Source organism: Manis javanica, chromosome X (genome assembly GCF_040802235.1).
Source record: "Manis javanica isolate MJ-LG chromosome X, MJ_LKY, whole genome shotgun sequence".
Taxonomy (NCBI): Eukaryota; Metazoa; Chordata; class Mammalia; order Pholidota; family Manidae; genus Manis; species Manis javanica.
In genome coordinates, this window is record NC_133174.1 from 45,489,618 (window position 1) to 45,512,985 (window position 23,368).

The 23,368-nt window shown below is 41.6% G+C and overlaps 1 protein-coding gene across 5 annotated transcripts in view; it reads left to right on the forward strand.

Annotated features, from left to right (window-relative positions):
- KANTR (KANTR integral membrane protein) overlaps positions 1–23,368 on the forward strand; it is an 80,351-nt gene that overhangs the window by 38,271 nt on the left and 18,712 nt on the right. For 3 of the 5 annotated variants that reach the window (XR_005059196.2, XR_001850497.3, XR_012127512.1), the window contains one exon: positions 11,032–16,580. The exons of the other annotated variants lie outside the window; for them this stretch is intronic. The gene's annotated coding sequence lies outside the window, so the exon portion shown is untranslated. Of the gene's footprint in view, positions 1–11,031; positions 16,581–23,368 lie in introns of those variants that run through there. 5 annotated transcript variants of the gene reach the window in all.

Below are 23,368 nucleotides of genomic sequence, written 5' to 3' on the forward strand. Positions count from 1 at the left end.
CTAGAAGAAATGGACAACTTCTTAGAAAAATACAACCTTCCATGACTGACCAAGGAAGAAACCCAAAATCTAAACAAACGAATTACCAGCAAAGAAATTGAAGTGGTAATCAAAAAACTACCCAAGAACAAAACCCCCAGGCGGGACGGATTTACCTCGGGATTTTATCAGACACACAGAGAAGACATAATACGCATTCTCCTTAAAGTTTTCAAAAAATGGAAGTGGAGGGAATACTCCCAAACTCATTCTATGAAGTCAATATGACCCTAATACCAAATCAGGGCAAAGATCCCACCAAAAAAGAAAATTATAGATCAATATCCCTGATGAATGTAGATGCAAAAATTCTCAACAAAATATTAGCAAACCAAATTCAAAAATACATCAAAAGGATCATACACCATGACCAACTGTGATTAATCCCAGGAATGCAAGGATGGTACAACATTCGAAAATCCATCAACATCATCCACCACATAAACCAAAAGAAGGACAAAAACCACATGATCATCTCCATAGATGCTGAAAAAGCATTTGACAAAATTCAACATCCATTCATAATAAAAACTCTCAGCAAAATGGGTATACAGGGTAAGTACGTCAACATACTACAGGCCATATATGATAAGCCAACAGCCAACATCATACTGAACATGAGGAAGCGGAAAGCTTTTCCTCTGAGATCAGGAACAAGGCAGGGATGCCCATTCTCCCCACTGTTATTCAACATAATACTGGAGGTCCTAGCCATGGCAATCAGACAAAACAAAGAAATACAAGGAATCCAAATTGGTAAAGAAGAAGTCAAACCGTCACTATTTGCATATGACATGATATTGTATATAAAAAACCCTAAAGACTCCACTGTAAAACTACTAGAACTGATATTGGAATTCAGCAAAGTTTCAGGATACAAAATTAACACACAGAAATCTGAGGCTTTCCTATACAGTAACAATGAAGAATGCAAAGAGAAATCAGGAAAACAGTTACATTCACAATTGCATCAAAATAGAATAAAATACCTAGGAATAAACCTAACCAAGGAAGTGAAAACTACACCCTGAAAACTACAAGACACTCTTAAGAGAAATTAAAGAGGACACTAGCAAATGGAAACTCATCCCATGCTCTTGGGTAGGAAGAATTAATTTCGTCAAAATGGCCATCCTGCCCAAAGCAATATACAGATTTGATGCAATCCCTATCAAATTACCAACAACGTTCTTCAAGGAACTGGAACAAATAGTTCAAAAATTTATATGGAAACACCAAAGGCCCCAAATAGCCAAAGCAATCCTGAGAAGAAAGAATAAAGTGGGGGTGATCTCACTTCCTAACTTCAAGCTCTATTACAAAGCCACAGTAATCAAGACAATTTGGTACTGGCACAAGAACAGAGCCACAGACCAGTGGAACAGAATACATACTCCAGACATTAACCCACACATATATGGTTAATTAATATATGATAAATGAGCCATGGACATACAATGGGGAAAGGACCGTCTCTTCAACAGATGGTGCTGGCAAAACTGGACAGCTACATGTAAGAAGAGAAAGAAACTGTATCACTGTCTAACCCCATACACAAAAGTAAATTCAAAATCAATCAAAGAGAAGAGTTCAGTTGAGGTGGAGCCAACATGGCGGCGTGAGTAGGACAGTGGGAATCTCCTCCCAAAAACATATATTTTTGAAAATACAACAAATACAACTAATCCTAAAAGAGAGACCAGAAGACACAGGACAACAGCCAGACTACATCCACATGTGCGAGAGCCCAGCACCTGGTGAAAGGGGTAAGATACAACCCCTGGCCTGGTGGGACCCGAGTACACATCCCCCCAGCTCCCGGCGGGAGGGAGAGGGAGCCCAGGACTGCTAAACACCCAGCCCCAGCCACCCGCACCAGAGCGCAGACACAGTGCATGCATGGAGGGCTGGAAACTAGGGAAATAGGGAAGCAAGACCTCTGAGCGGGTTCCGAAGCTGATGCCCCTGTGACAAAGAAAAGCGAGTGCTTTTTGAAAGTCTTAAAGGGACAGGGACATAACAGCTGGACGGATACAACACACGTCACAACCCAGTGGCTGGAAATTATAGGGAAAACCAGGCGCACTAACCCCCTGGGCAACAGCTCTGAGACCCCTCATGGAGGTAAACAGCCAAACAGCCCCCTGGTCCATTACCCCTCCAGGCGCTGCGAAAGCAGAGTAACAGCCTAAGGCAGAACCCGCCCACAGAAAGGGAAATTCCTCCGTATTGGCCGGGCAAGACACAAAGACCCCGTCTACACGCAATTACCCAACACAAGCCACTAGGGGTCGCACTTGTCCCAGTAAAGAAAGGCCAGTAGCAAGTGAAAAGTTTGGCCCTCCCAGCTGACAGTCAATAGCACCTGTCAACATGAAAAGGCAAAAAAATATCATCCAGACAAGACTAACCCAGACAGCTTCAGCATCTGCCACATCTTCCCCTGAGAAGGAAACTGGGGAGATAGATTTAACCAATCTTCCTGAAAAAGAATTCAAAACAAAAGTCATAACCATGCTGATGGACTTGCAGAGAAATATGCAAGAACTAAGGAGGGAGAATACAGAAATAGAACAAGCTCTGGAAGGACTTCAAAACAGAATGGACGAGATGCAAGAGACCATTAATGGTCTAGGAAACAGAGAACAGGAATGCAGAGAAGCTGATGCAGAGAGAGATAAAAGGATCTCCAGGAATGAAAGAATTCTAAGAGAGCTGAGTGACCAATCGAAATGGAACAATATCCGCCTTATAGGGATACCAGAAGAAGAAGAGAGAGAAAAAGGGACAGAAAGTGTCTTTGAAGAAATAATTGCCGAAAACTTCCCCAAACTAGTGGAAGAAATGGCCTCTCAGACCACAGAGGTACACAGAACTCCCATGACAAGGGATCCAAGGAGGGCAACACCAAGACACATAATAATTAAAATGGCAAAGATCAAAGACAAGGACAAAGTATTAAAGGCAGCCAGAGAGAAAAAAAAGGTTACCTACAAAGGAAAACCCATCAGGCTATCATCAGACTTCTCAACAGAAACCCTACAGGCCAGAAGAGAATGGCATGATATACTTAATGCAATGAAACAGAAGGGCCTAGAACCAAGAATACTGTATCCAGCATGAATATCATTTAAATATGAAGGAGGGATGAAACAATTCCCAGACAAGCAAAAGTTGAGGGAATTTGCATCCCACAAACCACCTCTACAGGGGCATCCTACAGGGACTGCTCTAGATGGGAGCACTCCTAAAAAGAGCATAGAACAAAACACCCAACATATGAAGAAGGGAGGAGGAGGAATAAGAAGGGAGAGAAATAAAGTATCATCAGACCGCGTTTATAATAGCTCAACAAGTGAGTTAAGTTAGACAGTAAGATAGTAAAGAAGCTAACCCTGAACCTTTGGTAACCACAAACTTAAAGCCTGCAATGGCAATAAGTTCATACCTCTCAATAGTCACCCTAAATGTAAATGGACTGAAATCACCAATCAAAAGACACAGAGTAATACAATGGATAAAAAAGCAAGATCCATCCATATGCTGCTTACAAGAGACTCACCTCAAACCCAAAGACATGCACAGACTTAAAGTCAAGGGATGGAAAAATATTTCATGCAAACAACAGAGAGAAGAAAGGTGTTGCAATTCTGGTATCAGACAAAACAGACTTCAAAATAAAAAAAGTAACAAAAGACAAAGAAGGACATTACATAATGATAAAGGTCTCAGTCCTACAAGAGGATATAACCATTATAAATATATATGCACCCAATACAGGAGCACCACCATACCTGAAACAAATACTAACAGAACTAAAGGAGGAAATAGAATGCAATGCATTCATTATAGGAGACTTCAGCACACCACTCACTCCAAAGGATAGATCCAACAGACAGAAAATAAGTAAGGATACAGAGGCACTGAACAACACACTAGAACAGATGGACCTAACAGACATCTATAGAACTCTACACCCAAAAGCAACAGGATACACATTCTTCTCAAGTGCACATGGAACATTCTCCAGAATAGACCACATACTAGGCCACAAAATGAGCCTCAGTAAATTCCAAAAGATTGAAATCCTACCAACCAACTTTTCAGACCACAAAGGCATAAAACTAGAAATAAATTGTACAAAGAAAGCAAAAAGGCCCACAAACACATGGAGGCTTAACAACATGCTTCTAAATAATCAATGGATCAATGACCAAATAAAAATAGAGACAAAGCAATATATGGAAACAAGTGACCAGAAAAACACACAGCCCCAACTTCTGTGGGATGCAGCAAAAGCAGTCTTAAGAGGAAAGTATATAGCAATCCAGGCATATTTAAAAAGGGAAGAACAATTTCCAAATTAATGGTCTAATGTCTCAATTATTGAAATTGAAAAAAGAAGAACAAATGAGGCCTAAGGTCAGCAGAAGGAGGGACATAATAAAGATCAGAGAACAAATAAATAAAATTGAGAAGAATAAAACAATAGAAAAAATCAATGAAACCAAGAGTTGGTTCTTCGAAAAATAAACAAAAGAGATAAGCCTCTAGCCAGACTTATTAAGAGGAAAAGAGAGTCAACACAAATCAACAGAATCAGAAACGAGAAAGGAAAAATCACGACGGACACCACAGAAATAGAAAAAATTATTAGAGAGTACTATGAAAACCTATATGCTAACAAGCTGTGAAACCTAGGAGAAATGGACAACTTCCTAGAAAAATACAACCTTCCAAGACTGACCCAGAAAGAAACAGAAAATCTAACAGACCAATTACCATTAACGAAATTGAAGCGGTAATCAAAAAACAACCAAGGAACAAAACCCCCGTGCCAGATGGATTCACCTCGGAATGTTATCAGACATAGAGGGAAGACATAATACCCATTCTCCTTAAAGTTATCCAAAAAATAGAAGAGGAAGGGACACTCCCAAACTCATTCTATGAAGCTTACATCACCCTAATACCAAAACCAGGCAAAGACCCCACCAAAAAAGAAAACTACAGACCAATATCCCTGATGAACATTGATGCAAAAATACTCAACAAATATTAGCAAACTGAATTCAAAAATACATCAAAAGTATCATACACCATGACTAAGTGGGATTCATCCCAGGGATGCAAGGATGGTACAACATTCGAAAGTCCATCAACATCATCCACACATCAACAAAAAGGACAAAAACCACATGATGCCCGCTCTCCCCACTGTTATTTAACATAGTACTGGATGTCCTAGACACGGCAATTCGACAAAACAAAGAAATACAAGGAATCCAGATTGGTAAAGAAGAAGTCAAACTGTCACTATTTGCATATGACATGATATTGTACATAAAAAACCCTAAAGATTCCACTGTAAAACTACTAGAACTGATATCGGAATACAGCAAAGTTGCAGGATACAAAATCAACACACAGAAATCTGTGGCTTTCCTATACACTAACAATAAACCAACAGAATGAGAAATCAGGAAAACAACTCCATTCACAATTGCATCAAAAAAAAAATACCTAAGAATAAACCTAACCAAAGAAGTGAAAGACTTATACTCTGAAAACTACAAGTCACTCTTAAGAGAAATTAAAGGGGACACTAACAGATGGAAACTCATCCCATGCTCATGGCTAGGAAGAATTAATATCGTCAAAATGGCCATCCTGCCCAAAGCAATATACAGATTTGATGCAATCCCTATGAAACTACCAGCAACATTCTTCAATGAACTGGAAGAAATAATTCAAAAATTCATGTGGAAACACCAAAGACCCTGAATAGCCAAAGCAGTCCTGAGAACAAAGAATAAAGTAGGGGGGATCTCACTCCCCAACTTCAAGCTCTACTATAAAGCCATAGTAATCAAGACAATTTGGTACTGGCACAAGAACAGAGCCACAGACCAATGGAACAGACTAGAGAATCCATACATTAACCCAGACATATATGGTCAATTAATATTTGATAAATGAGCCATGGACATACAATGGTGAAATGACAGTCTTTTCAACAGATGGTGCTGGCAAAACTGGACAGCTACATGTAGGAGAATGAAACTGGACCATTGTCTAGCCCGATATATAAAAGTAAACTCAAAATGGATCAAAGACCTGAATGTAAGTCATGAAACCATTAAACTCTTGGACAAAAGCATAGGCAAAAACCTCTTAGACATAAACATGAGTGACCTCTTCTTGAACATATCTCCCCGGGCAAGGAAAACAACAGCAAAAATGAACAAGTGGGACTATATTAAGCTGAAAAGCTTCTGTACAGCAAAAGACACCATCAATAGAACAAAGAGGAACCCTACAGTATGGGAGAATATATTCGAAATGACAGATCCGATAAAGGCTTGACATCCAGAATATATAAAGAGCTCACACCACTCAACAAACAAAAAACAAGTATCCCAATTAAAAAATGGGAAGAGAAACTGAACAGACAGTTCTCCAAAAAAGAAATACTGATGGCCAACAGACACATGAAAAGATGCTCCACATCGCTAATTATCAGAGAAATGCAAATTAAAACTACAATGTGGTATCACCTCACACCAGTAAGGATGGCTGCCATCCAAAAGACAAACAACAACAAATGTTGGCGAGACTGTGGAGAAAGGGGAACCCTCCTATACTGCTGGTGGGAATGTAAATTAGTTCAACCATTGTGGAAAGCAGTATGGAGGTACATCAAAATGCTCAAAACAGACTTACCATTTGACCCAGGAATTCCACTCCTAGGAATTTCCCCTACGAACGCAGCAATCAAGTTTAAGAAAGACAGATGCACCCCTATGTTTATTGCAGCACTATTTACAATAGCCAAGAATTGGAAGCAACCTAAATGTCCATTGATAGATGAATGGATAAAGAAGATGTGGTACATATACACAATGGATACTACTCAGCCATAAGAAAAGGGCAAATCCTACCATTTGCAGCAACATGGATGGAGGTGGAGGGTATTGTGCTCTTCAAAATAAGCCAAGCAGAGAAAGAGAAATACCAAATGATTTCACTCATCTGTGGAGTATAAGAACAAAGGAAAAACTGAAGGAACAAAATAGCAGCAGAATCACAGAACTGAAGAATGAACTAACAGGTATCAAAGGGAAAGGGACTGGGGAGGATGGGTGGGTAGGGAGGGATGGAGGGGAAGAAGGGGGTATTAAGATTAGCATGCATGGGGGGGTGGGAGAATGGTGAGGACTGTACAACACAGAGAAAACAAGTAGTGATTCTACAACATTTTGCTATGCTGATGGACAGTGACTGTAAAGGGGTTTATAGGGGGAACCTGGTTATACAGAGGATCAAAGTGTAAGTTGGCTACCCCGAAAATGAACTAAGATACAATATGAAAAAGAACTTCCAACATCAGCACTCTCTGGAAGACTCATGCCAGAAGATGATCATCAAAAAACCCCAACAAAGATCCACGCACTGCTACAGGTGTAGATGCCCTCATCACCCCAGTTCCTGGACTTGCCATGGGAATGAAGAAGGAGATATGTAAGCTGGCCTGTGCATACAGTGAAAGAACAAATTTGACTGGATCTATACTGTTGGAACTCAACCAAGAATTAGGAGAAGTGCAAATTGTAGTGCTCCAAAATCTTACAACTACAGACTATTTACTGTTAAAAGAACATATGGGATGTGAACAGTCCCCAGGAATGGGCTGTTTTAACTTGTCTGATTTCTCTCAGTCTGTTCAAGTTCAGTTGGACAATATCCACTGTATCATAGATAAGTTTTCACAAATGCCTAAGGTGCCTAACTGGTTTTCTTGGTTTCACTGGAGATGGCTGGTAATTATAGGTATGCTTTGGTTATGTAACTGTACTCCTATTATGTTAATGTGTGTGTGCAATTTAATTAGTAGTTTAAAACCTATACATGCTGAAGTTACTCTACAAGAAGATATGTCAAAGAAATAATCAATCTTCCCATGTTTTCTTCTGCCTGCTACTTCTTTAGCTTTTCTTCTTCCTTCCTAATTACAACCCTTAAATAGAATTCGTGCCTCATATCGAATTTACTGTGTATCATAATTCTTCCAAGTGGTGAAGATACCTCAAGACAAATGGTGGGCATAGAAGCCACAGGGCGTAAATATGCAAAGAAGTAAAAAACTAACCTTTTCAATCAATAAGGCTTCTCTCTCACTTACCAACTTTACATTTCCCTGTATGGCCCCGGAAGATGACTGGTTAGTCAGAGATGGGTAAGATTCCTCAAGGGAGGAACAACCTAAGACAGGCACAGTTGCAGGGGGGGCATCAGGTGAGAAATTGGGGATCACCAGAGGTGAGGCTTAGAACCTCCCCTCCCCCCTCTGTTCTGAGAGAAATCTGCTGCATCCGTGGATGTTTTATTGCCCTTGTCTAGCTTGGATTAACACATAGTCTACAGGCACACACCTGATCATCTACATTTGCTCTCTTACAACACTAAACTATGTTTTCTACCTTTATCTTGCATCTACCTACCACTTCAGCATTTTATTAAAAATAAAAATAATAATAATAATAAAGGGAGAAATGTGGGATCCACATATAAATCGAGTATAAAAATCAAACAAATATTCATATTTGGACTGATTGTTTATAGTTCATAATGCATCGTCAAAACCGAAAGTTTCTGTGATGACTGCCCTTGTACTGTTCACCATATAACTTATTCACTATGTAAGAATTTGTTCTCCATGTAAGAACTTGTTCGTTATGCTTCTGAAGATTAGAGACTGACGAAAATTAGGCTTGGGGTGGATTAATGGTTGTGCATTGAGCATTGACTCCCCTATACAGAATTTTATTGTTGTTAACGACCATTTGATAAATAGGAGAGATGCCCTCTGGAAAAAAAAAAAGTACACACTTCCAATTGTAAAATAAATAAGTAACCGTGATATAATGTATAGCATAAGAAATATAGTCAAAATATTGTAACAACTTGGTATGGTGATAGCTGGTAGCTAGAATTATCATGTATATAAATGTTGAATCACTGTGTTTTACACCTGAAAGTAATGTAATACTGTGTGTCAACTACCCTTCAATAAAAAATAATTATCTACAAAAGAAAAAGTAATCAATCAAAGATTTGAATGTATGTCATGAAACCGTAAAACTCCTAGAAGAAAACATAGGCAAAAATCTCTTGGACATAAACATGAGTGACTTCTTCATGAACGTATCTCTCCGGGCAAGGGAAACAAAAGCAAAAATGAACAAGTGGGACTATATGAAGCTGAAAAGCTTCTCTACAGCAAAGGACACCATCAATAGAACAAAAAGGTACCTTACAGTATGGGAGAATATATTCATAAATCACAGATCTGATAAAGGGTTGACATCCAAAATATATGAAGAGCTCACGCACCTCAACAAACAAAAGCAAACAGTCCAATTAAAAAATGGGCAGAGGAGCTGAATAGACGGTTCTCCAGAGAAGAAATTAAGATGGCGAACAGACACATGAGAAGATGCTCCACATCGCTATTCATCAGAGAAATGCAAATTAAAACCACAATGAGATATCACCTCACACCAGTAAGGATGGCTACCATCCAAAAGACAAACAACAACAAATGTTGGCGAGGTTGTGGAGAAAGGGGAACCCTCCTACACTGCTAGTGGGAATGTAAATTAGTTCATCCATTGTGGAAAGCAGTATGGAGGTTCCTCAAAATACTCAAAATAGAAATACCATTTGACCCAGGAATTCCACTTCTAGGAATGTACCCTAAGAATGCAACACTCCAGTTTGAAAAAGACAGATGCACCCCTATGTTTATCACTGCACTATTTACAATAGCCAAGATATGGAAGAAACCTAAATGTCCATCAGCAGATGAATGGATAAAGAAGTTGTGGTACATATACACAATGGAATATTATTCAGCCATATGAAGAAAACAAATCCTACCATTTGCAACAACATGGATGGAGCTAGAGGGTATTATGCTCAGTGAAATAAGCCAGGCAGAGAAAGACAAGGATCAAATGATTTCACTCATATGTGGAGTATAAGAACAAAGAAAAACTGAAGGAACAAAACAGCAGCAGAATCACAAAACCCATGAATGGACTAACAGTTGCCAAAGGGAATGGTACTGGGGAGGATGGGTGGGAAGGGAGGGATAAGGGTGGGGAAAAAGAAAGGGGGCCTTATGATTAGGATGTATAATGTGGGGGTGGAGGCATGGGGAGGGCTGTGCAACACAGTGGAGACAAGTAGTGATTCTACAGCATCTTACTATGCTGATGGACAGTCACTGTATTGGGGTGTGTGGGGGGTACTTGGTGAAGGGGGGAGCCTAGTAAACAATGTTCTTCATGTAATTGTAGATTAATGATAAGAAAAAAAATCCAGATTAACAAAGAGAAAAAAAAAAACCCTACACTTTACATCATGTTTAGTGATGAAAGACTGAATGTTTTCCCTCCTAAGATCAGAAATGAGACAGGGGTGTCCTCTCTCACCACTTCTATTCAGCATTGTACCAGAGGTTCTTGCCAGTATAGACAAGCAAGAAAAGGAAAAGGAGGCATCCACATTGGAAAGGAGGAAGTAAGTGTATTTGAAGATGCCATGATTGTCTATGTAGAAAATCTAGTTCAATCTAGCAAAACAACAACAAAAACTACTAGAACAAATAAGTAAACCCATAAAGTGGCAAGATACAAGATCAATATAAACCAGGCAATAAATATATACCAACCATATATAGTAATGAACAATTTGTCATAAAAATTTTTAAATCCCTGTGACAATAACATCTCAAACTGTAAATTAGGAATAAACCTGACAAAAGGTGTAAAAGAAAGACCTATACACCTATATTGCTGAGAGAAAGAACAAAGGAAATGAAAAGATACACCTTTTTCATGCATCAGAAAACTCAGCATTGTTAAGGAATCAGTTCTTCCCAAACTGACCTATAGATACAGTGTAATTCCTATAATTCCTTTTTTGCAGAACTTGACAAGCTGATCCTAAAATTCATATGGAAGTACAAAGGGACCACAGTGCCTGATACAGAGTACAGAAGCCCTGGTTGGGCCCTGCCTTCCCACAGGATCAGGGCTATCAGCGGACCCCACATAGAATGAACAGTGGAGGAGCCTCCACAAGCAGGTCTTCAAAGTATTTGAAGAAACAGTTTGCTGAAATGAAAAACCCAAAAGCCTAACAACCATGAGAAATGATGCTCAAGTGCATTAGTTTATCAGAAAAATACAAAATAAAACTACTGTGATATTTCACTTTTGCTTTCATAGAGGGGCAAAATTTTTAAAAAGCTGAATCACACACCAGGTCCTCGGAGGGCAATGTGGGGCATAGGGACTCTCATGTACTTCTAGTAGGGACTTTGTCAGCCATCCCAGTGATGAATGTGGCAGTACATAGTCAAACTCAGGATCACCATGGGCCATGTGAAGCAGTTCTCACAGAGATCCATACAGGGTCATGTAGGAAAATGTTCATTATGGTGTGGTTTGTGCCAGTGGGGGAGTTGGAGGCATTCTGGGTGTCCATCACTGGGCAAGTGCACTCAGAAATAGCGAGGGGTGCACTCCATTGTTGGCCTTTCAGCAGTTAGATCAGTGAATTAATGTCCGCAGAGCACCACTAACAATTTTCAGCGCACAGCACTGAGCAAAAAGGTACGTAAGCCACATAACAAAACACTATTCACATAAGTTACAAATGCAGACACATACATGCTAAATATACATCTCACAAGAACTCAGAAAAACTAAAGGATATACACTAAACACACTCAAAGCGATCCCAATGTGGCAGGATTTGGAGAGGAATGGAAGTGTGGAGAATGGGAAATAAAACAAGGGAGGAAAACAAACAGTGTATATTCTTTGTCTTATGTCCCCCATGCCCCATAGCATTCATCTTTTGGTATCTGCTCTTCGCTAAGAAGGAAGCAGCCCCGGCTGTCCTCTGTTAACCTGAGGGCAGCATGCCCAGTTGAGCCTGGCTCAGAGGAGTTGTACTCGGCCAGTTAGGCCACATGCTTCCAGAGCTCCTGCCCCCCCCCCCCTCCAAACTCTGCAGCAGCCCGGATCCGGTGTGCACACACATTCCACCCAATGGAAGTGATCTGCTGTCATCTACTATTGTGGGGTGGTGGTCATGGGGAGAGTAGAAATAGAGAGAGGTCCACTCCCCATCAAACCGTATTGTTACTGTGGTGAGCTGTGTGTGTATTTCCCTGGACTCCACATGATCTCATTGCTGGATTCCCCAGAAGTGACTCTTGTAAGCGCTTAGGGAAGCTGAAGCCAGTATGACTTAGAGACTATTAAACTTATTCCCTGTCTTGCCAATGGATTTCAGTCCCGGGCAAGTTCACTATGGATTCAATGTGACCAAAGAAATTGACAGCAAAACGTTCTTTGTGATGAAAGTGTTATTACCCAGCTTGTTCTCCCAGTGGTAGATTGAGCCCTAGCATCTCTGCCTCTGCCCAGAGCACTGGGCTGAGCTCTCTATATAGCACAATAATAGCTTATTGTCTAAAGGTGTGGAAGCGGCAGCCCAGCAATAGGCCAGTTACATCATCAGGTGGTTTAAGTTCAGTGAGGATCCTGGCCAAAGGAAACCCAACTTCACAACACTCCACACCTCCAGGATTCTCGCCTTACAATCTACATGCTTTCAGTCTTCCTCATTGGTCCCTGTGCGAGAACGCTGGGGCACTGTAACCAGATTCAACAATAGCAACAGAGGATAACAGCAACTTAGAGATAATAACAAAAATTAAGATACAACAAGATTTTGATACAGGTAACAAAAATTTTAATAATCCTCAAGCCAGAGGAAGTTCCCTATCCACAAAGACCTTAAGGGCAATAAGACACACGTTTTAAAGATACCAACATAGGCAAATCTTGTCCATCAGGTAGGATGCATGCAAGAGAGTGGTCCTGTGATAGGACTGTAGCAGGAAGGGGGTCCCTTCCAGGTCTAACATACCATACTTTTACTCCTTTCCCCATGGGGGTTGATGAAGGGTCTATATATAGTGCTGCTGGAGGTGCATGTACTGGCCATAATGATAAAACAAAACTGCTGAATAATATGCTCCTACCTTCTGGCTGTTCAGGATATACTACTGTGACCTTTGGGGGCCACTCTGCTTTTATTCCAGGAATACACAGGAGGCTAGCTTCCAGGCCTTGTCCCCAAGATGGCAGGAGAGCCAGCCATCGTTGGTCCATGTGTCAAAAGCTCCAAGGCCATGTCCACTCAATGGAGTCTCTGGGGTTCAGTGCAGTTGGTGCTGGCAGCAAGATGTTATTCTGATGTCCGAACCTTGGCTTCAGTAATTCTTCCTTGATTTGTACTTGCAGTTGTATAGGGGAGGCAGCCATATGTGTTAACATGTCTAGCTATTGTCCCATGTTGCTGTGGAACTCAGTGTAAGTCTCTTTTGGAGACACATGACACACTTCTGCCAGGCTCTAATAACTTCCCTGAAGGTCAATGGCAAGCCCCACTGAAGGGCTACAGCCCACACTGTCTTTTCCCCACATGTGACAAACACTGATGTAACCATTGGGCTTCATCAGAGGCATGCTTTCCTTCTAACCAATGTATCTGGGCCAATTTAGCTGCTTCATAATTTCCTGAGGATACCAAAAGACCTGTCACATGGTATACTGTAATTATTTTGGTATGACCACAGGCCCATAAGTCTTGCCACAATTCTTGCCTACAAAGGGTTCGGTGACCAACCAGCCAGTTGGCATGGTACCAGGTTGATAGCCACAGGGTCAAGCCCCAAAAGACAGCCCAGCTGTCAGTGCAGACAACTATAGGGGAGGGCTCCTGGCTGATCACAAGCCACACGGCCCACAACTCTGCCCACTGGCTGCTCTTACCCTCACAATCTACCATCCATATTGTCTCAGTCTTAGGATGGAAAACTATGGCCCTCCATTTTGGGGGCTGCCCACAGCTGGAGCCATCTGTGTACCAAGCATCTTTGGGTATAGGGGCTCTTCCCTCACAATGGGGACTCTCTGCTACTAATGGTTCAAAAGCAAGTTCTTCCTGGTTTTCACTAGTATATGTCACTGGCCCCAGTAAGTGTTGGAGTTCTTCACTCAAGGGGCTACTAGAAAGGGCACTGCACTGCTGTAGGTAAGCACCCCATTTGGCTATTGTGAGCATTTGTGCCACAGCACTCCTTGACTTTTGGGTCCAGTGTTGTACCTACCCCAAGATGGGATAGGTGGTTATTACCTTTATCAGGGCCACTACAGTGATGGCTTCTGTAGCCAGCAAGGCATGATACATGGCAGCCAGTTGTTTTTCTAGCAAAGTGTATTGTACCTCTGCCCCTTTCCAGAGTTGTGACCAGAACCCAGTAGGTTAGTGTGTTCATTCAAGCTTCTGCCAGAGACCCCAGCCATAACCTTCTTCAGTCACATGAATATTCAGCTCACAGGGCCTTGATGAGTCTATCACACTCAAGACCTGCACGGCCTTGACTACCGGTTTTACTGTTGTAAAGGCAGATGCCCATGTCTCATCCCAGTCCCACCTGATGCCCTTTCATACCAACCGGTATAAGGGCTTCAGAATTTGTGCCAAGTGTGGGATAAACACTCTCCAGTAGCCTAGAAGACCCAAAAACTCCTGTAGCAATGCTACAGTTGTAGGGGTAGGAAAGGCCTGGACTTTATAACTGCTTCTGGTACAACTTTGGTCTTACCTGACCAGACGACCCACAGCAATTTGACAGAGTCACCAGGTCCCTGAACCTTGGTACTGTTCACAGTCCATCCTTTCTCCTATAGATGTTGCAGCAGTCTAGGTTCTGCACCTTCAAGATCTGAAAGAGAATCGGATGTGAGCATGACATCATCAATATAATGGTACAGCTGCACCATTGGCGGTTTCTCCCATGTAGCCAAGTCCTGGGCTACAAGTCTGTGATAGATGGTGTGGCTGTGGGGGTATCCCTGTGGAAGGATGGTGAAAGTCCATTGCTGTCCTTCCCACGTGAAGGCAAACTGTTCCTGACTTTCCTGCTTAATGTCAATGGAAAAGAAGGCATTAGCAAGATCTACCACATAGTGGTATGTTCCTAGTTCATGGCTGAGGGTATCCATGAGACCTGCAATAGAAGGGACAGCTGCATGCATAGTGGGTCTGAATTTATTCATTTCTCTGTAATTCACAGTCATATGCCAGGAGCCATCTGGCTTTTTTACTGGCCACACTGGGGAATTGAAAGGACTATGGGATTGCTTCATAATACCCACCTTTTGCAGCTCCTGGAGAGTTTCTCCAATCTCTTTATGCCCTCCAGGCAGTTTGTATTGTTTGGTATTAGTCACCCACCAAGGCACAGGCAAAGCTATGGGCAGGTGCCTAGCATGTCCCCTCAGAACTGCCTTCACCACACGTACTGTCAGTCTGAACTCACCTGCACTGGTCTGCAACCATAGACCCTGCAGGAGATCAATCCCCAAAACATACTCAGGGATAGGAGATATATACACAGTATACTCTTTTGGGGGTAGATGCCCTATTCCCAAAGGGATTTGGACTTGTTTCACTCTGATAGCTTTACCCCCGTATTCATCTATGATAGTGGGGGTACCGGGAAACTGCTCAGGGTTACCATGAATCAGTGAACATTCAGCCCCTGTGTCCATCAGAGCCAGGATACATTGTATGTGCACTGGGGACCAATGGATAGCTATTTCAACATGTGGCCTCCATTCCCCCCCTGGTCCCTCAGGGCAGATACCTTCACCTTCCCTCACACAAACCATGTTCCCCAATCACCTTCCTGTGTGGGCCCAAGTGAGGTTGGCTCACTCTCCAGCAGGAAGTCTTGCAAACACACAGGCCAGACTCGTAGCTCTGTCTCTGACGTCTGCCTCTTTGTTATTAATGGCTGGAACTGCTGCTCTGGTTTCAGCTGTTGCCATAGCTCTAGTAAAATCCTATTTGATTTCCCATGTAATTTCCTCCCATCTGCTCCTGCCCTTATTAAATCAACCCACATCTAGGTCCTTGTGACCTTCATGGGGCCCTTTTAATTCTTCTTGTGAGTATCAGATCTTATGTCTTTCTGGGTTCTCATTGCTTCAGCCTCCCCTGTGTCTGCTACTGTATGTGTCACCTCGCTTATGGGATGCCCTACGTGAGGGGAAAGAATCGCCACTAGAGACCCAAACAGGGATGTGGGAGCCATTTGAAGCACAATATTTCTCATCCCAGTAGTGAAAATCTCTTCATCTGGGCCATAATTCTCTGGAATATAGATGGCATTTTTTATGCCTAGCTCTCATAACACCTGTTGGAGCTCAGCATACATCTGCCATCTAAGAGGGGAGGATGGTAAATCACCCTGATTGGGCCACATAGCACAAAGTGCAGCCATAAGCCAATTGAGGAGGGAGTGACTCCCTGGTGTCTGATGTGCATTTTGTAATTGCTATCCCAAGGCAGGCTGCACTGTCAGGGAAGATAGCTTTCCCATCTCTGATCCCGACAGAACAATTCCATCCATCCCTAAGTCCCGCAGGCGCAGGAGTCAAGCTGATATTGACTCCAAGAGCTTCTGCCTAAGCTGGGAGCCCAAATCCACCAGCTCCGCCTGAGTATAGGGGTAGACCATAGAGTGCTCCACACTTGGGGAGGGCGCTGATCCTCTCCTTGGGGAACTCTCAGCTGCTGGGTCTTTATTTTCTTTACAACCACTGGGCATGCTTTCAATATAGGAGGGGTCAATGCCTCTAGCACCAGCCTTTCATCCTTCCCAGCTCCTCCGTTTCCGGGGTTCATGGCATCTTTCTCTCTCCTCCCCCAAGTGCCTCCTCTGCTACAACCTTTACCTTTTCTACCATGCCTCGCAGCAATGCTAGCTCAGTCTTCAGCAGCTCTCTTACCTTCACCTCAGTGGTTTGCAGCTGGCGTTCTTGTGCCACCTCCGCCTGTGCTTCCCTCAGGAGTTCATCTTTTTCCTTGACAGCCTTTTCCTACTTTAGAGTACCTGGCAGTGCTGCCATCTCGTTCTGTAGGGAATCTTTTACCTCTTCAATGGCACCTTGCTACCAGTGTTCTTGTGCTGCCTCCTCTCACATCAATGCCATTTCCTTCTTGAGGGAATCCACAGAAGTTTGCTGCTCACATTCTCATGCTGCCATTTCTTGGGTCTTTTTCAGGAGCATGTCCTTCTCTTCTGTAGACTTTTTAAATATTATGAGAAGCAGCCAATTCACAGTCCGAGCTGCCTCATGGGCACTCTGTCTCTCAAAAGACCTACTATTTTGTAGAATGTCCCTCAGTTGGGTTTTTCTGATGTTCTCTCATAATCAGATTTAGGCTATGCATTTTGGGCAAAAATTCCAACCAAGAAGCAATACACCCTTCTCCTTCCTTTAGCACAGGGTGTATGATGTCATCATGTCTTCTTATTGGTGATACTAACCTTCATCACTTGGTTAAGGTTGTGTCTACCATTGTAAAGTCACCATTCTCACCTTTGAAGTTAGTAACTAACTTATGAGGAGATAATATCTATTCAAATACCGTTTTTCATGAAGCTCTCACCCACTAATTTTAGCATCTTCTGATGATTCATTCCTGATAGAGTTCTTACTGTGGTGTTTGTCAAGTAGTGATTTTCTATTTCAGTCATTCCTTCTACATTTATTAAGACCTTATTAGTTGGAATTCTGTAATGAAGACTTTGCCTTCCCCCCTATTTATTCATTCATTTATATGCATATGGACTCATGAGTTCTTTTTTATGGATTGTATTTCATTCATCCATTATTTATTTTGTTGCTCATATTGTCCCAGGCTGGACATTGGGAATCCTTCAAGTTGGCTTCTGTGTGCTCTTGACATGTTCCTTTAATTTTTAAGCCCTTCTTAACTCTTTTGGTCCCAGCACTGAAATCAACCATTTCTCTGAAGAGGCAGCAATATGTTTAGATAGATGGATGAGAGAGATAAATGCTTTATGTCTCAGCAATATGTCTATATATACCAGCTTCATTGAGATATAATTATCTCTAAAATGTACATAATACATATAACACTTTTATTGAAATATTATTCACATATCATTAAATCCACCCATTTACAGTGTACAGTTCAGGAGGTTTTGTCATATTCACAGTTGTTTGACCATCAACACAATCTAGGCTTAAAATATTTTCATCACCCCAAAAAGAAAACTTGTACCCATTAGCAGTCACTCCCCATTTCCCTCCAACCTCCCTGTACTGGTTGTCTAGGCGACCACTAATCTGGTTTCTGTTTCTACAGACTTGCCTATTATGAACATTTCATATAAATGAAATGATATGATAAGTATCTTGTGTCTGGTTTCTCTCATTTAGTATAATGTTTTCAAGGCTCATCCATGTTATAGCATGAGTCAGTACTTCACTCACTTTATTGCCAAATAATATTCATTGAATGGATATACCACATTTCATTTACCCATTTATCAGTATGGACGTTTGAGCCATCTCTACTTTTTGGCTATGATGAATAATGGCAGCAGTATATTGTAAGATATATTCAAGAGGCTGCATATACATCTTCTATTAACCTCAACTACCTCACAGCACTGTATGGTGTGCAAACGTTTTTCCTCACTACTCACCAAAGATGGACACCCAGATTGATTCTAGTTCTTTGCCGTCACAAATTTTAATGTGTTCAGCATCCTCCTCCATGTCTCCTTATGCACCTTTGGGAGAATTTCTTTGGACTGTATGCCAAGGATTGGAATTGCTGGATCATAGAGTATATATACTGTTAATTTGGCTAAGCTCTCCTAAATGGCTGTTCATCTTCACTTCCATCAGCAAGCAGTCCAGGAAACCACTAGGAAGGAGGCAGTGGGGCAGCCAGGGGAGAGAGAACTACTTGAAACCTGCAGTGGCTTTTGAGAAATGATGGCCATGACCCTGGGGGCACCTCCGGGGTCTGGCTCCTTTCTCACCAGCCTCAGCTCCCAACCCCTTCCAGATTAGGTGCTTCTGTTGAAAAGCAGGTTCTTGGTTCCTCCCCACCATCTTTGTCTCATACCTAGACTCCCTCCTTTATCATGCCTACCTTCCTCTACTCCTCTCCTTATTTGAACTACTACCTTCCCACCCCAAGCATCCCTCAAAATCCAGATCTAATCACAGGTTTTCTAGGTTGCCTTTTCTGTGTTCAAGTCTCCTTCCCTGTTTCTACTTACATTCCTCCCCAGGAAAGAAAGGAGAGACCTTCTGGCAGGTGCCCAAGGGAGGATGGATGGAGCTGGAACATGAAATGGAGGGGAGTCTCTTCAGCTCAGAGGGCTGGCTATCCTCTAACACTGCCTTGAAGCTTCCATTTCTCCAGAGGTCACCACAGTCTGCAGGGCTCACAGGCCAGGGCTCTCTCCACCAGCCTCAATATCATGGTCTTAGAAAGTATAAAACCCTGCAGTTTCCTACCTCATCTTCCCCTCACCCTACTTCCAGTGCTCCAGCCATTCCCAGTAGGACAAGTTGGGCCCTGCTGTCTGGTCTCCAGGCCTTAGATACTGCAGAACCCTCAGGATGATTCTTCTCTCCTCATAACCTAGCAAACCCCTACTCATCTCTTCAGACAGCTCAGCAACACCTGCTCTCTGTGGGATATTCCCTTACCCCTTCCCTTAGGCACAGAAAAGTAGGAATACTAGCCACACACAAAAAATATAGTTGAAATAGAGAACACAATAGAGGATAAACAGTAGTTTGAATACAGATAGAGAATGAATAAGTGAGTTGAAAGACCAAACTGAGAAATTCTCCCAGAATAAAAATATAGAAAATATATATTGATTTAAAAAACCAAGAGAAATGTAAATAGAAATACCAGCATCTTGATAATATTTCAGAGAAAGTATATAGAACAAACAAAACAAATGAGAGGAGAAAATAGTTGGTGAATGGAGGTAAATATCTGAGGATTAAGTTTACTGGGTACAAAATCAGTTTACAAACATCAATTGTATTTCTGTATATAAGCAGAAACAGAAAATTAAGTTTTAATTACTATGTAAATAACACTTTAAAAGTGATTACTTAGAAATCCTAGAAATAAATCCAACAGATGACATGTCAGTTTTTTGGAGAAAACCATATAACTTTTTTTTTTCTTTTTTTTTTTTTTGAGAGGGCATCTCTCATATTTATTGATCAAATAGTTGGTAACAACAATAAAATTCAGTATAGGGGGGTCAATGCTCAATGTACAATCATTAACCCATCTCAAGTCTAATTCTCGTCAGTCTCCAATCTTCTGAAGCATAACGAACAAGTTCTTACATGGTGAACGAATTCTTACATAGTGAATAAATTCTTACATGGTGAACAGTACAAGGGCATTCATCACAGAAACTTTCGGTTTTGATCACGCATTATGACTTATAAACAATCAGGTCAAATATGAATATTTGTTTGATTTTTATACTTGATTTATATGTGGACCCCACATTTCTCCCTTTATTATTATTATTTTTATTTTTAATAAAATGCTGAAGTGGTAGGTAGATGCAAGATAAAGGTAGAAAACATAGTTTAGTGCTGTAAGAGGGCAAATGTAGATGATCAGATGATCAGGTGTGTGCCTATGGCCTAAGTATTAATCCAGGCTAGACAAGGGCAGCAAAACATCCACGGATGCAGAAGATTTCTCTCAAAGCAGGGGGGGTGAGGATCTGAGCCTCACCTCTGTTGATCCCCAAATTCTCACCTGATGACCCCCCTGCGACTGTGCCTGTCTTAGGTTGTTCCTCCCTTGAGGAATCTTACCCGTCTCTGGCTAACCAGTCATCTTCTGGGACCATACAGGGAAATGTAAAGTTGGTAAGTGAGAGAGAAGCCATATTGTTTGAAAAGTTAGCTTTTTACTTCTTTGCAGATTTATGCCCTGTGGCTTCTATGCCCAGCACTTGTCTCGAGGTATCTTTACCACCTGGAGGATTTATGATACTTGGTAAATTTGATATGAGGCACGAATTCTATTTAAGCGTTGTAATTAGGAAGAAAGAAGAAAAGCTACTGATCTAGCATATGGAAGGAAACATGGGAGGATTGATTATTTCTTTGACATATCTTCTTGTCGAGTACCTTAAGTATGTATAGGTTTTAAACTACTAATTTGCACACACATATTAACATAATAGGAATACGGTGACATAAACAAAGCAAATCTATAATTACCATCCATCTCCAGTGAAGCCAAGAAAACCATTTAGGCACCCTAGGCATTTGTGAAAATTTGTCTATGATATGATGGATATTGTCCAACTGTACTTGAACAGTCTGAGAGAAATCAGACAAATTAAAGCAGCCCATTTCTGGGATCTGTTCACATCCCATATGTTCTTTTAACCATAGATAGTCTATAGTCATAAGATTTTGGAGTGCTACACCTTGCACCCCTCCCAACTCCTGGTTGACTTCCAACAGTACAGATCCGGTCAAATTCGTTGTCTCACTGTATGCACATGCCAGCCTAGACATCTCCTTCCTCATTCCTATGGCAAGTCCAGGAGACGGTGGGCTGGATGCAGCCACAGCCGCAGCATCGTCCAGATCCCTGTGGAGGCTTTTTGATGATCATCCCCCGGCACAAGTCCTCCAGAGAGTGCTGATGCTGGAAGCTCCTCCTCATATCGTATCTTAGTTCATTTTCTGGGTATCCAAGCTAGGCCTTGATCTTCTGCATAGAAACAAACAGACCCTTTGCCCACACTTTGACATGCCCTCTATACCACTGTGCAGAACTCATTGGAGGTCAGCACACAGTAACTGCTTTTTTTTTTTTTATTAAGAGAAAGGAATATTATCAGAAAAGAGTACCTCCATAGCTGATCATCTGACACCCTTTAAGTGATCAACATTAAGGATATTTAAAGCATGCGTTGATCTTTGATTTACCAATAGTTTTATCCTATCAAGGAGTAATCCCCCTTTTCTTTCTTTCTTTCTTTCTTTTTTTTTTTTAATTTTTAATCTATACTTACATGAAGAATACTATGTTTACTATGCTCTCCCCTATATCAGGTCCCCCCTAACAACCACATTACGGTTACTGTCCATCAGCTTAGCAAAATGTTGTAGAGTCACTACTTGTCCTCTCTGTGTTGTGCAGCCCACCCTCCCCTTTCTCCCTCCCCCTCATGCATGCTAATCTTAATACCCCCCTTCTTCTCCCCCCCCCCTTACCCCTCACTGCCCACCCATCCTTCCCAGTTCCTTTCCCTTTGGTACCTGTTAGTCCATTTTTGGGTTCTGTAATTCCGCTGCTGTTTTGTTCCTTCAGTTTTTCCTTTGTTCCTATACTCCTCAGATGAGTGAAATCATTTGGTGTTTCTCTTTCTCTGCTTGGCTTATTTCACTGAGCATAATACTCTCCAGCTCCATCCATGTTGCTGCAAATGGTTGGATTTGCCCTCTTCTTATGGCTGAGTACTATTCCATTGTGTATATGTACCACATTTTCTTTATCCATTCATCTACCGTTGGACATTTAGGTTGCTTCCAATTCTTGGCTATTGTAAATAGTGCTGCGATAAACATAGGGGTGCATCTGTCTTTCTCAAACTTGATTGCTGCGTTCTTAGGGTAAATTCCTAGGAGTGGAATTCCTGGGTCAAATGGTAGGTCTGTTTTGAGCATTTTGATGCACCTCCATACTGCTTTCCACAATGGTTGAACTAATTTACATTCCCACCAGCAGTGTAGGAGGGTTCCCCTTTCTCCACAGCCTCGCCAACATTTGTTGTTGTTTGTCTTTTGGATGGCAGCTATCCTTACTGGTGTGGGGTGATACCTCATTGTAGTTTCAATTTGCATTTCTCTGATAATTAGCGATGTGGAGCATCTTTTCATGTGTCTCTTGGCCATCTGTATTTCTTTTTTAGAGAACTGTCTGTTCAGTTCCTCTGCCCATTTTTTAATTGGGTTATTTGTTTTTTTTTGTTGAGGCGTGTGAGCTCTTTATATATTCTGGACGTCAAGCCTTTTTCGTATCTGTCATTTTCAAATATATTCTCCCATACTGTAGGGTTCCTTTTTGTTCTATTGATGGTGTCTTTCACTGTACAGAAGCTTTTCAGCTTAATGTAGTCCCACTTGCTCATTTTTGCTGTTGTTTTCCTTGCCCGGGGAGATATGTTCAAGAAGAGGTCACTCATGTTTATGTCTAAGAGGTTTTTGCCTATGTTTTTTTCCAAGAGTTTAATGGTTTCATGACTTACATTTAGGTCTTTGATCCATTTTGAGTTTACCTT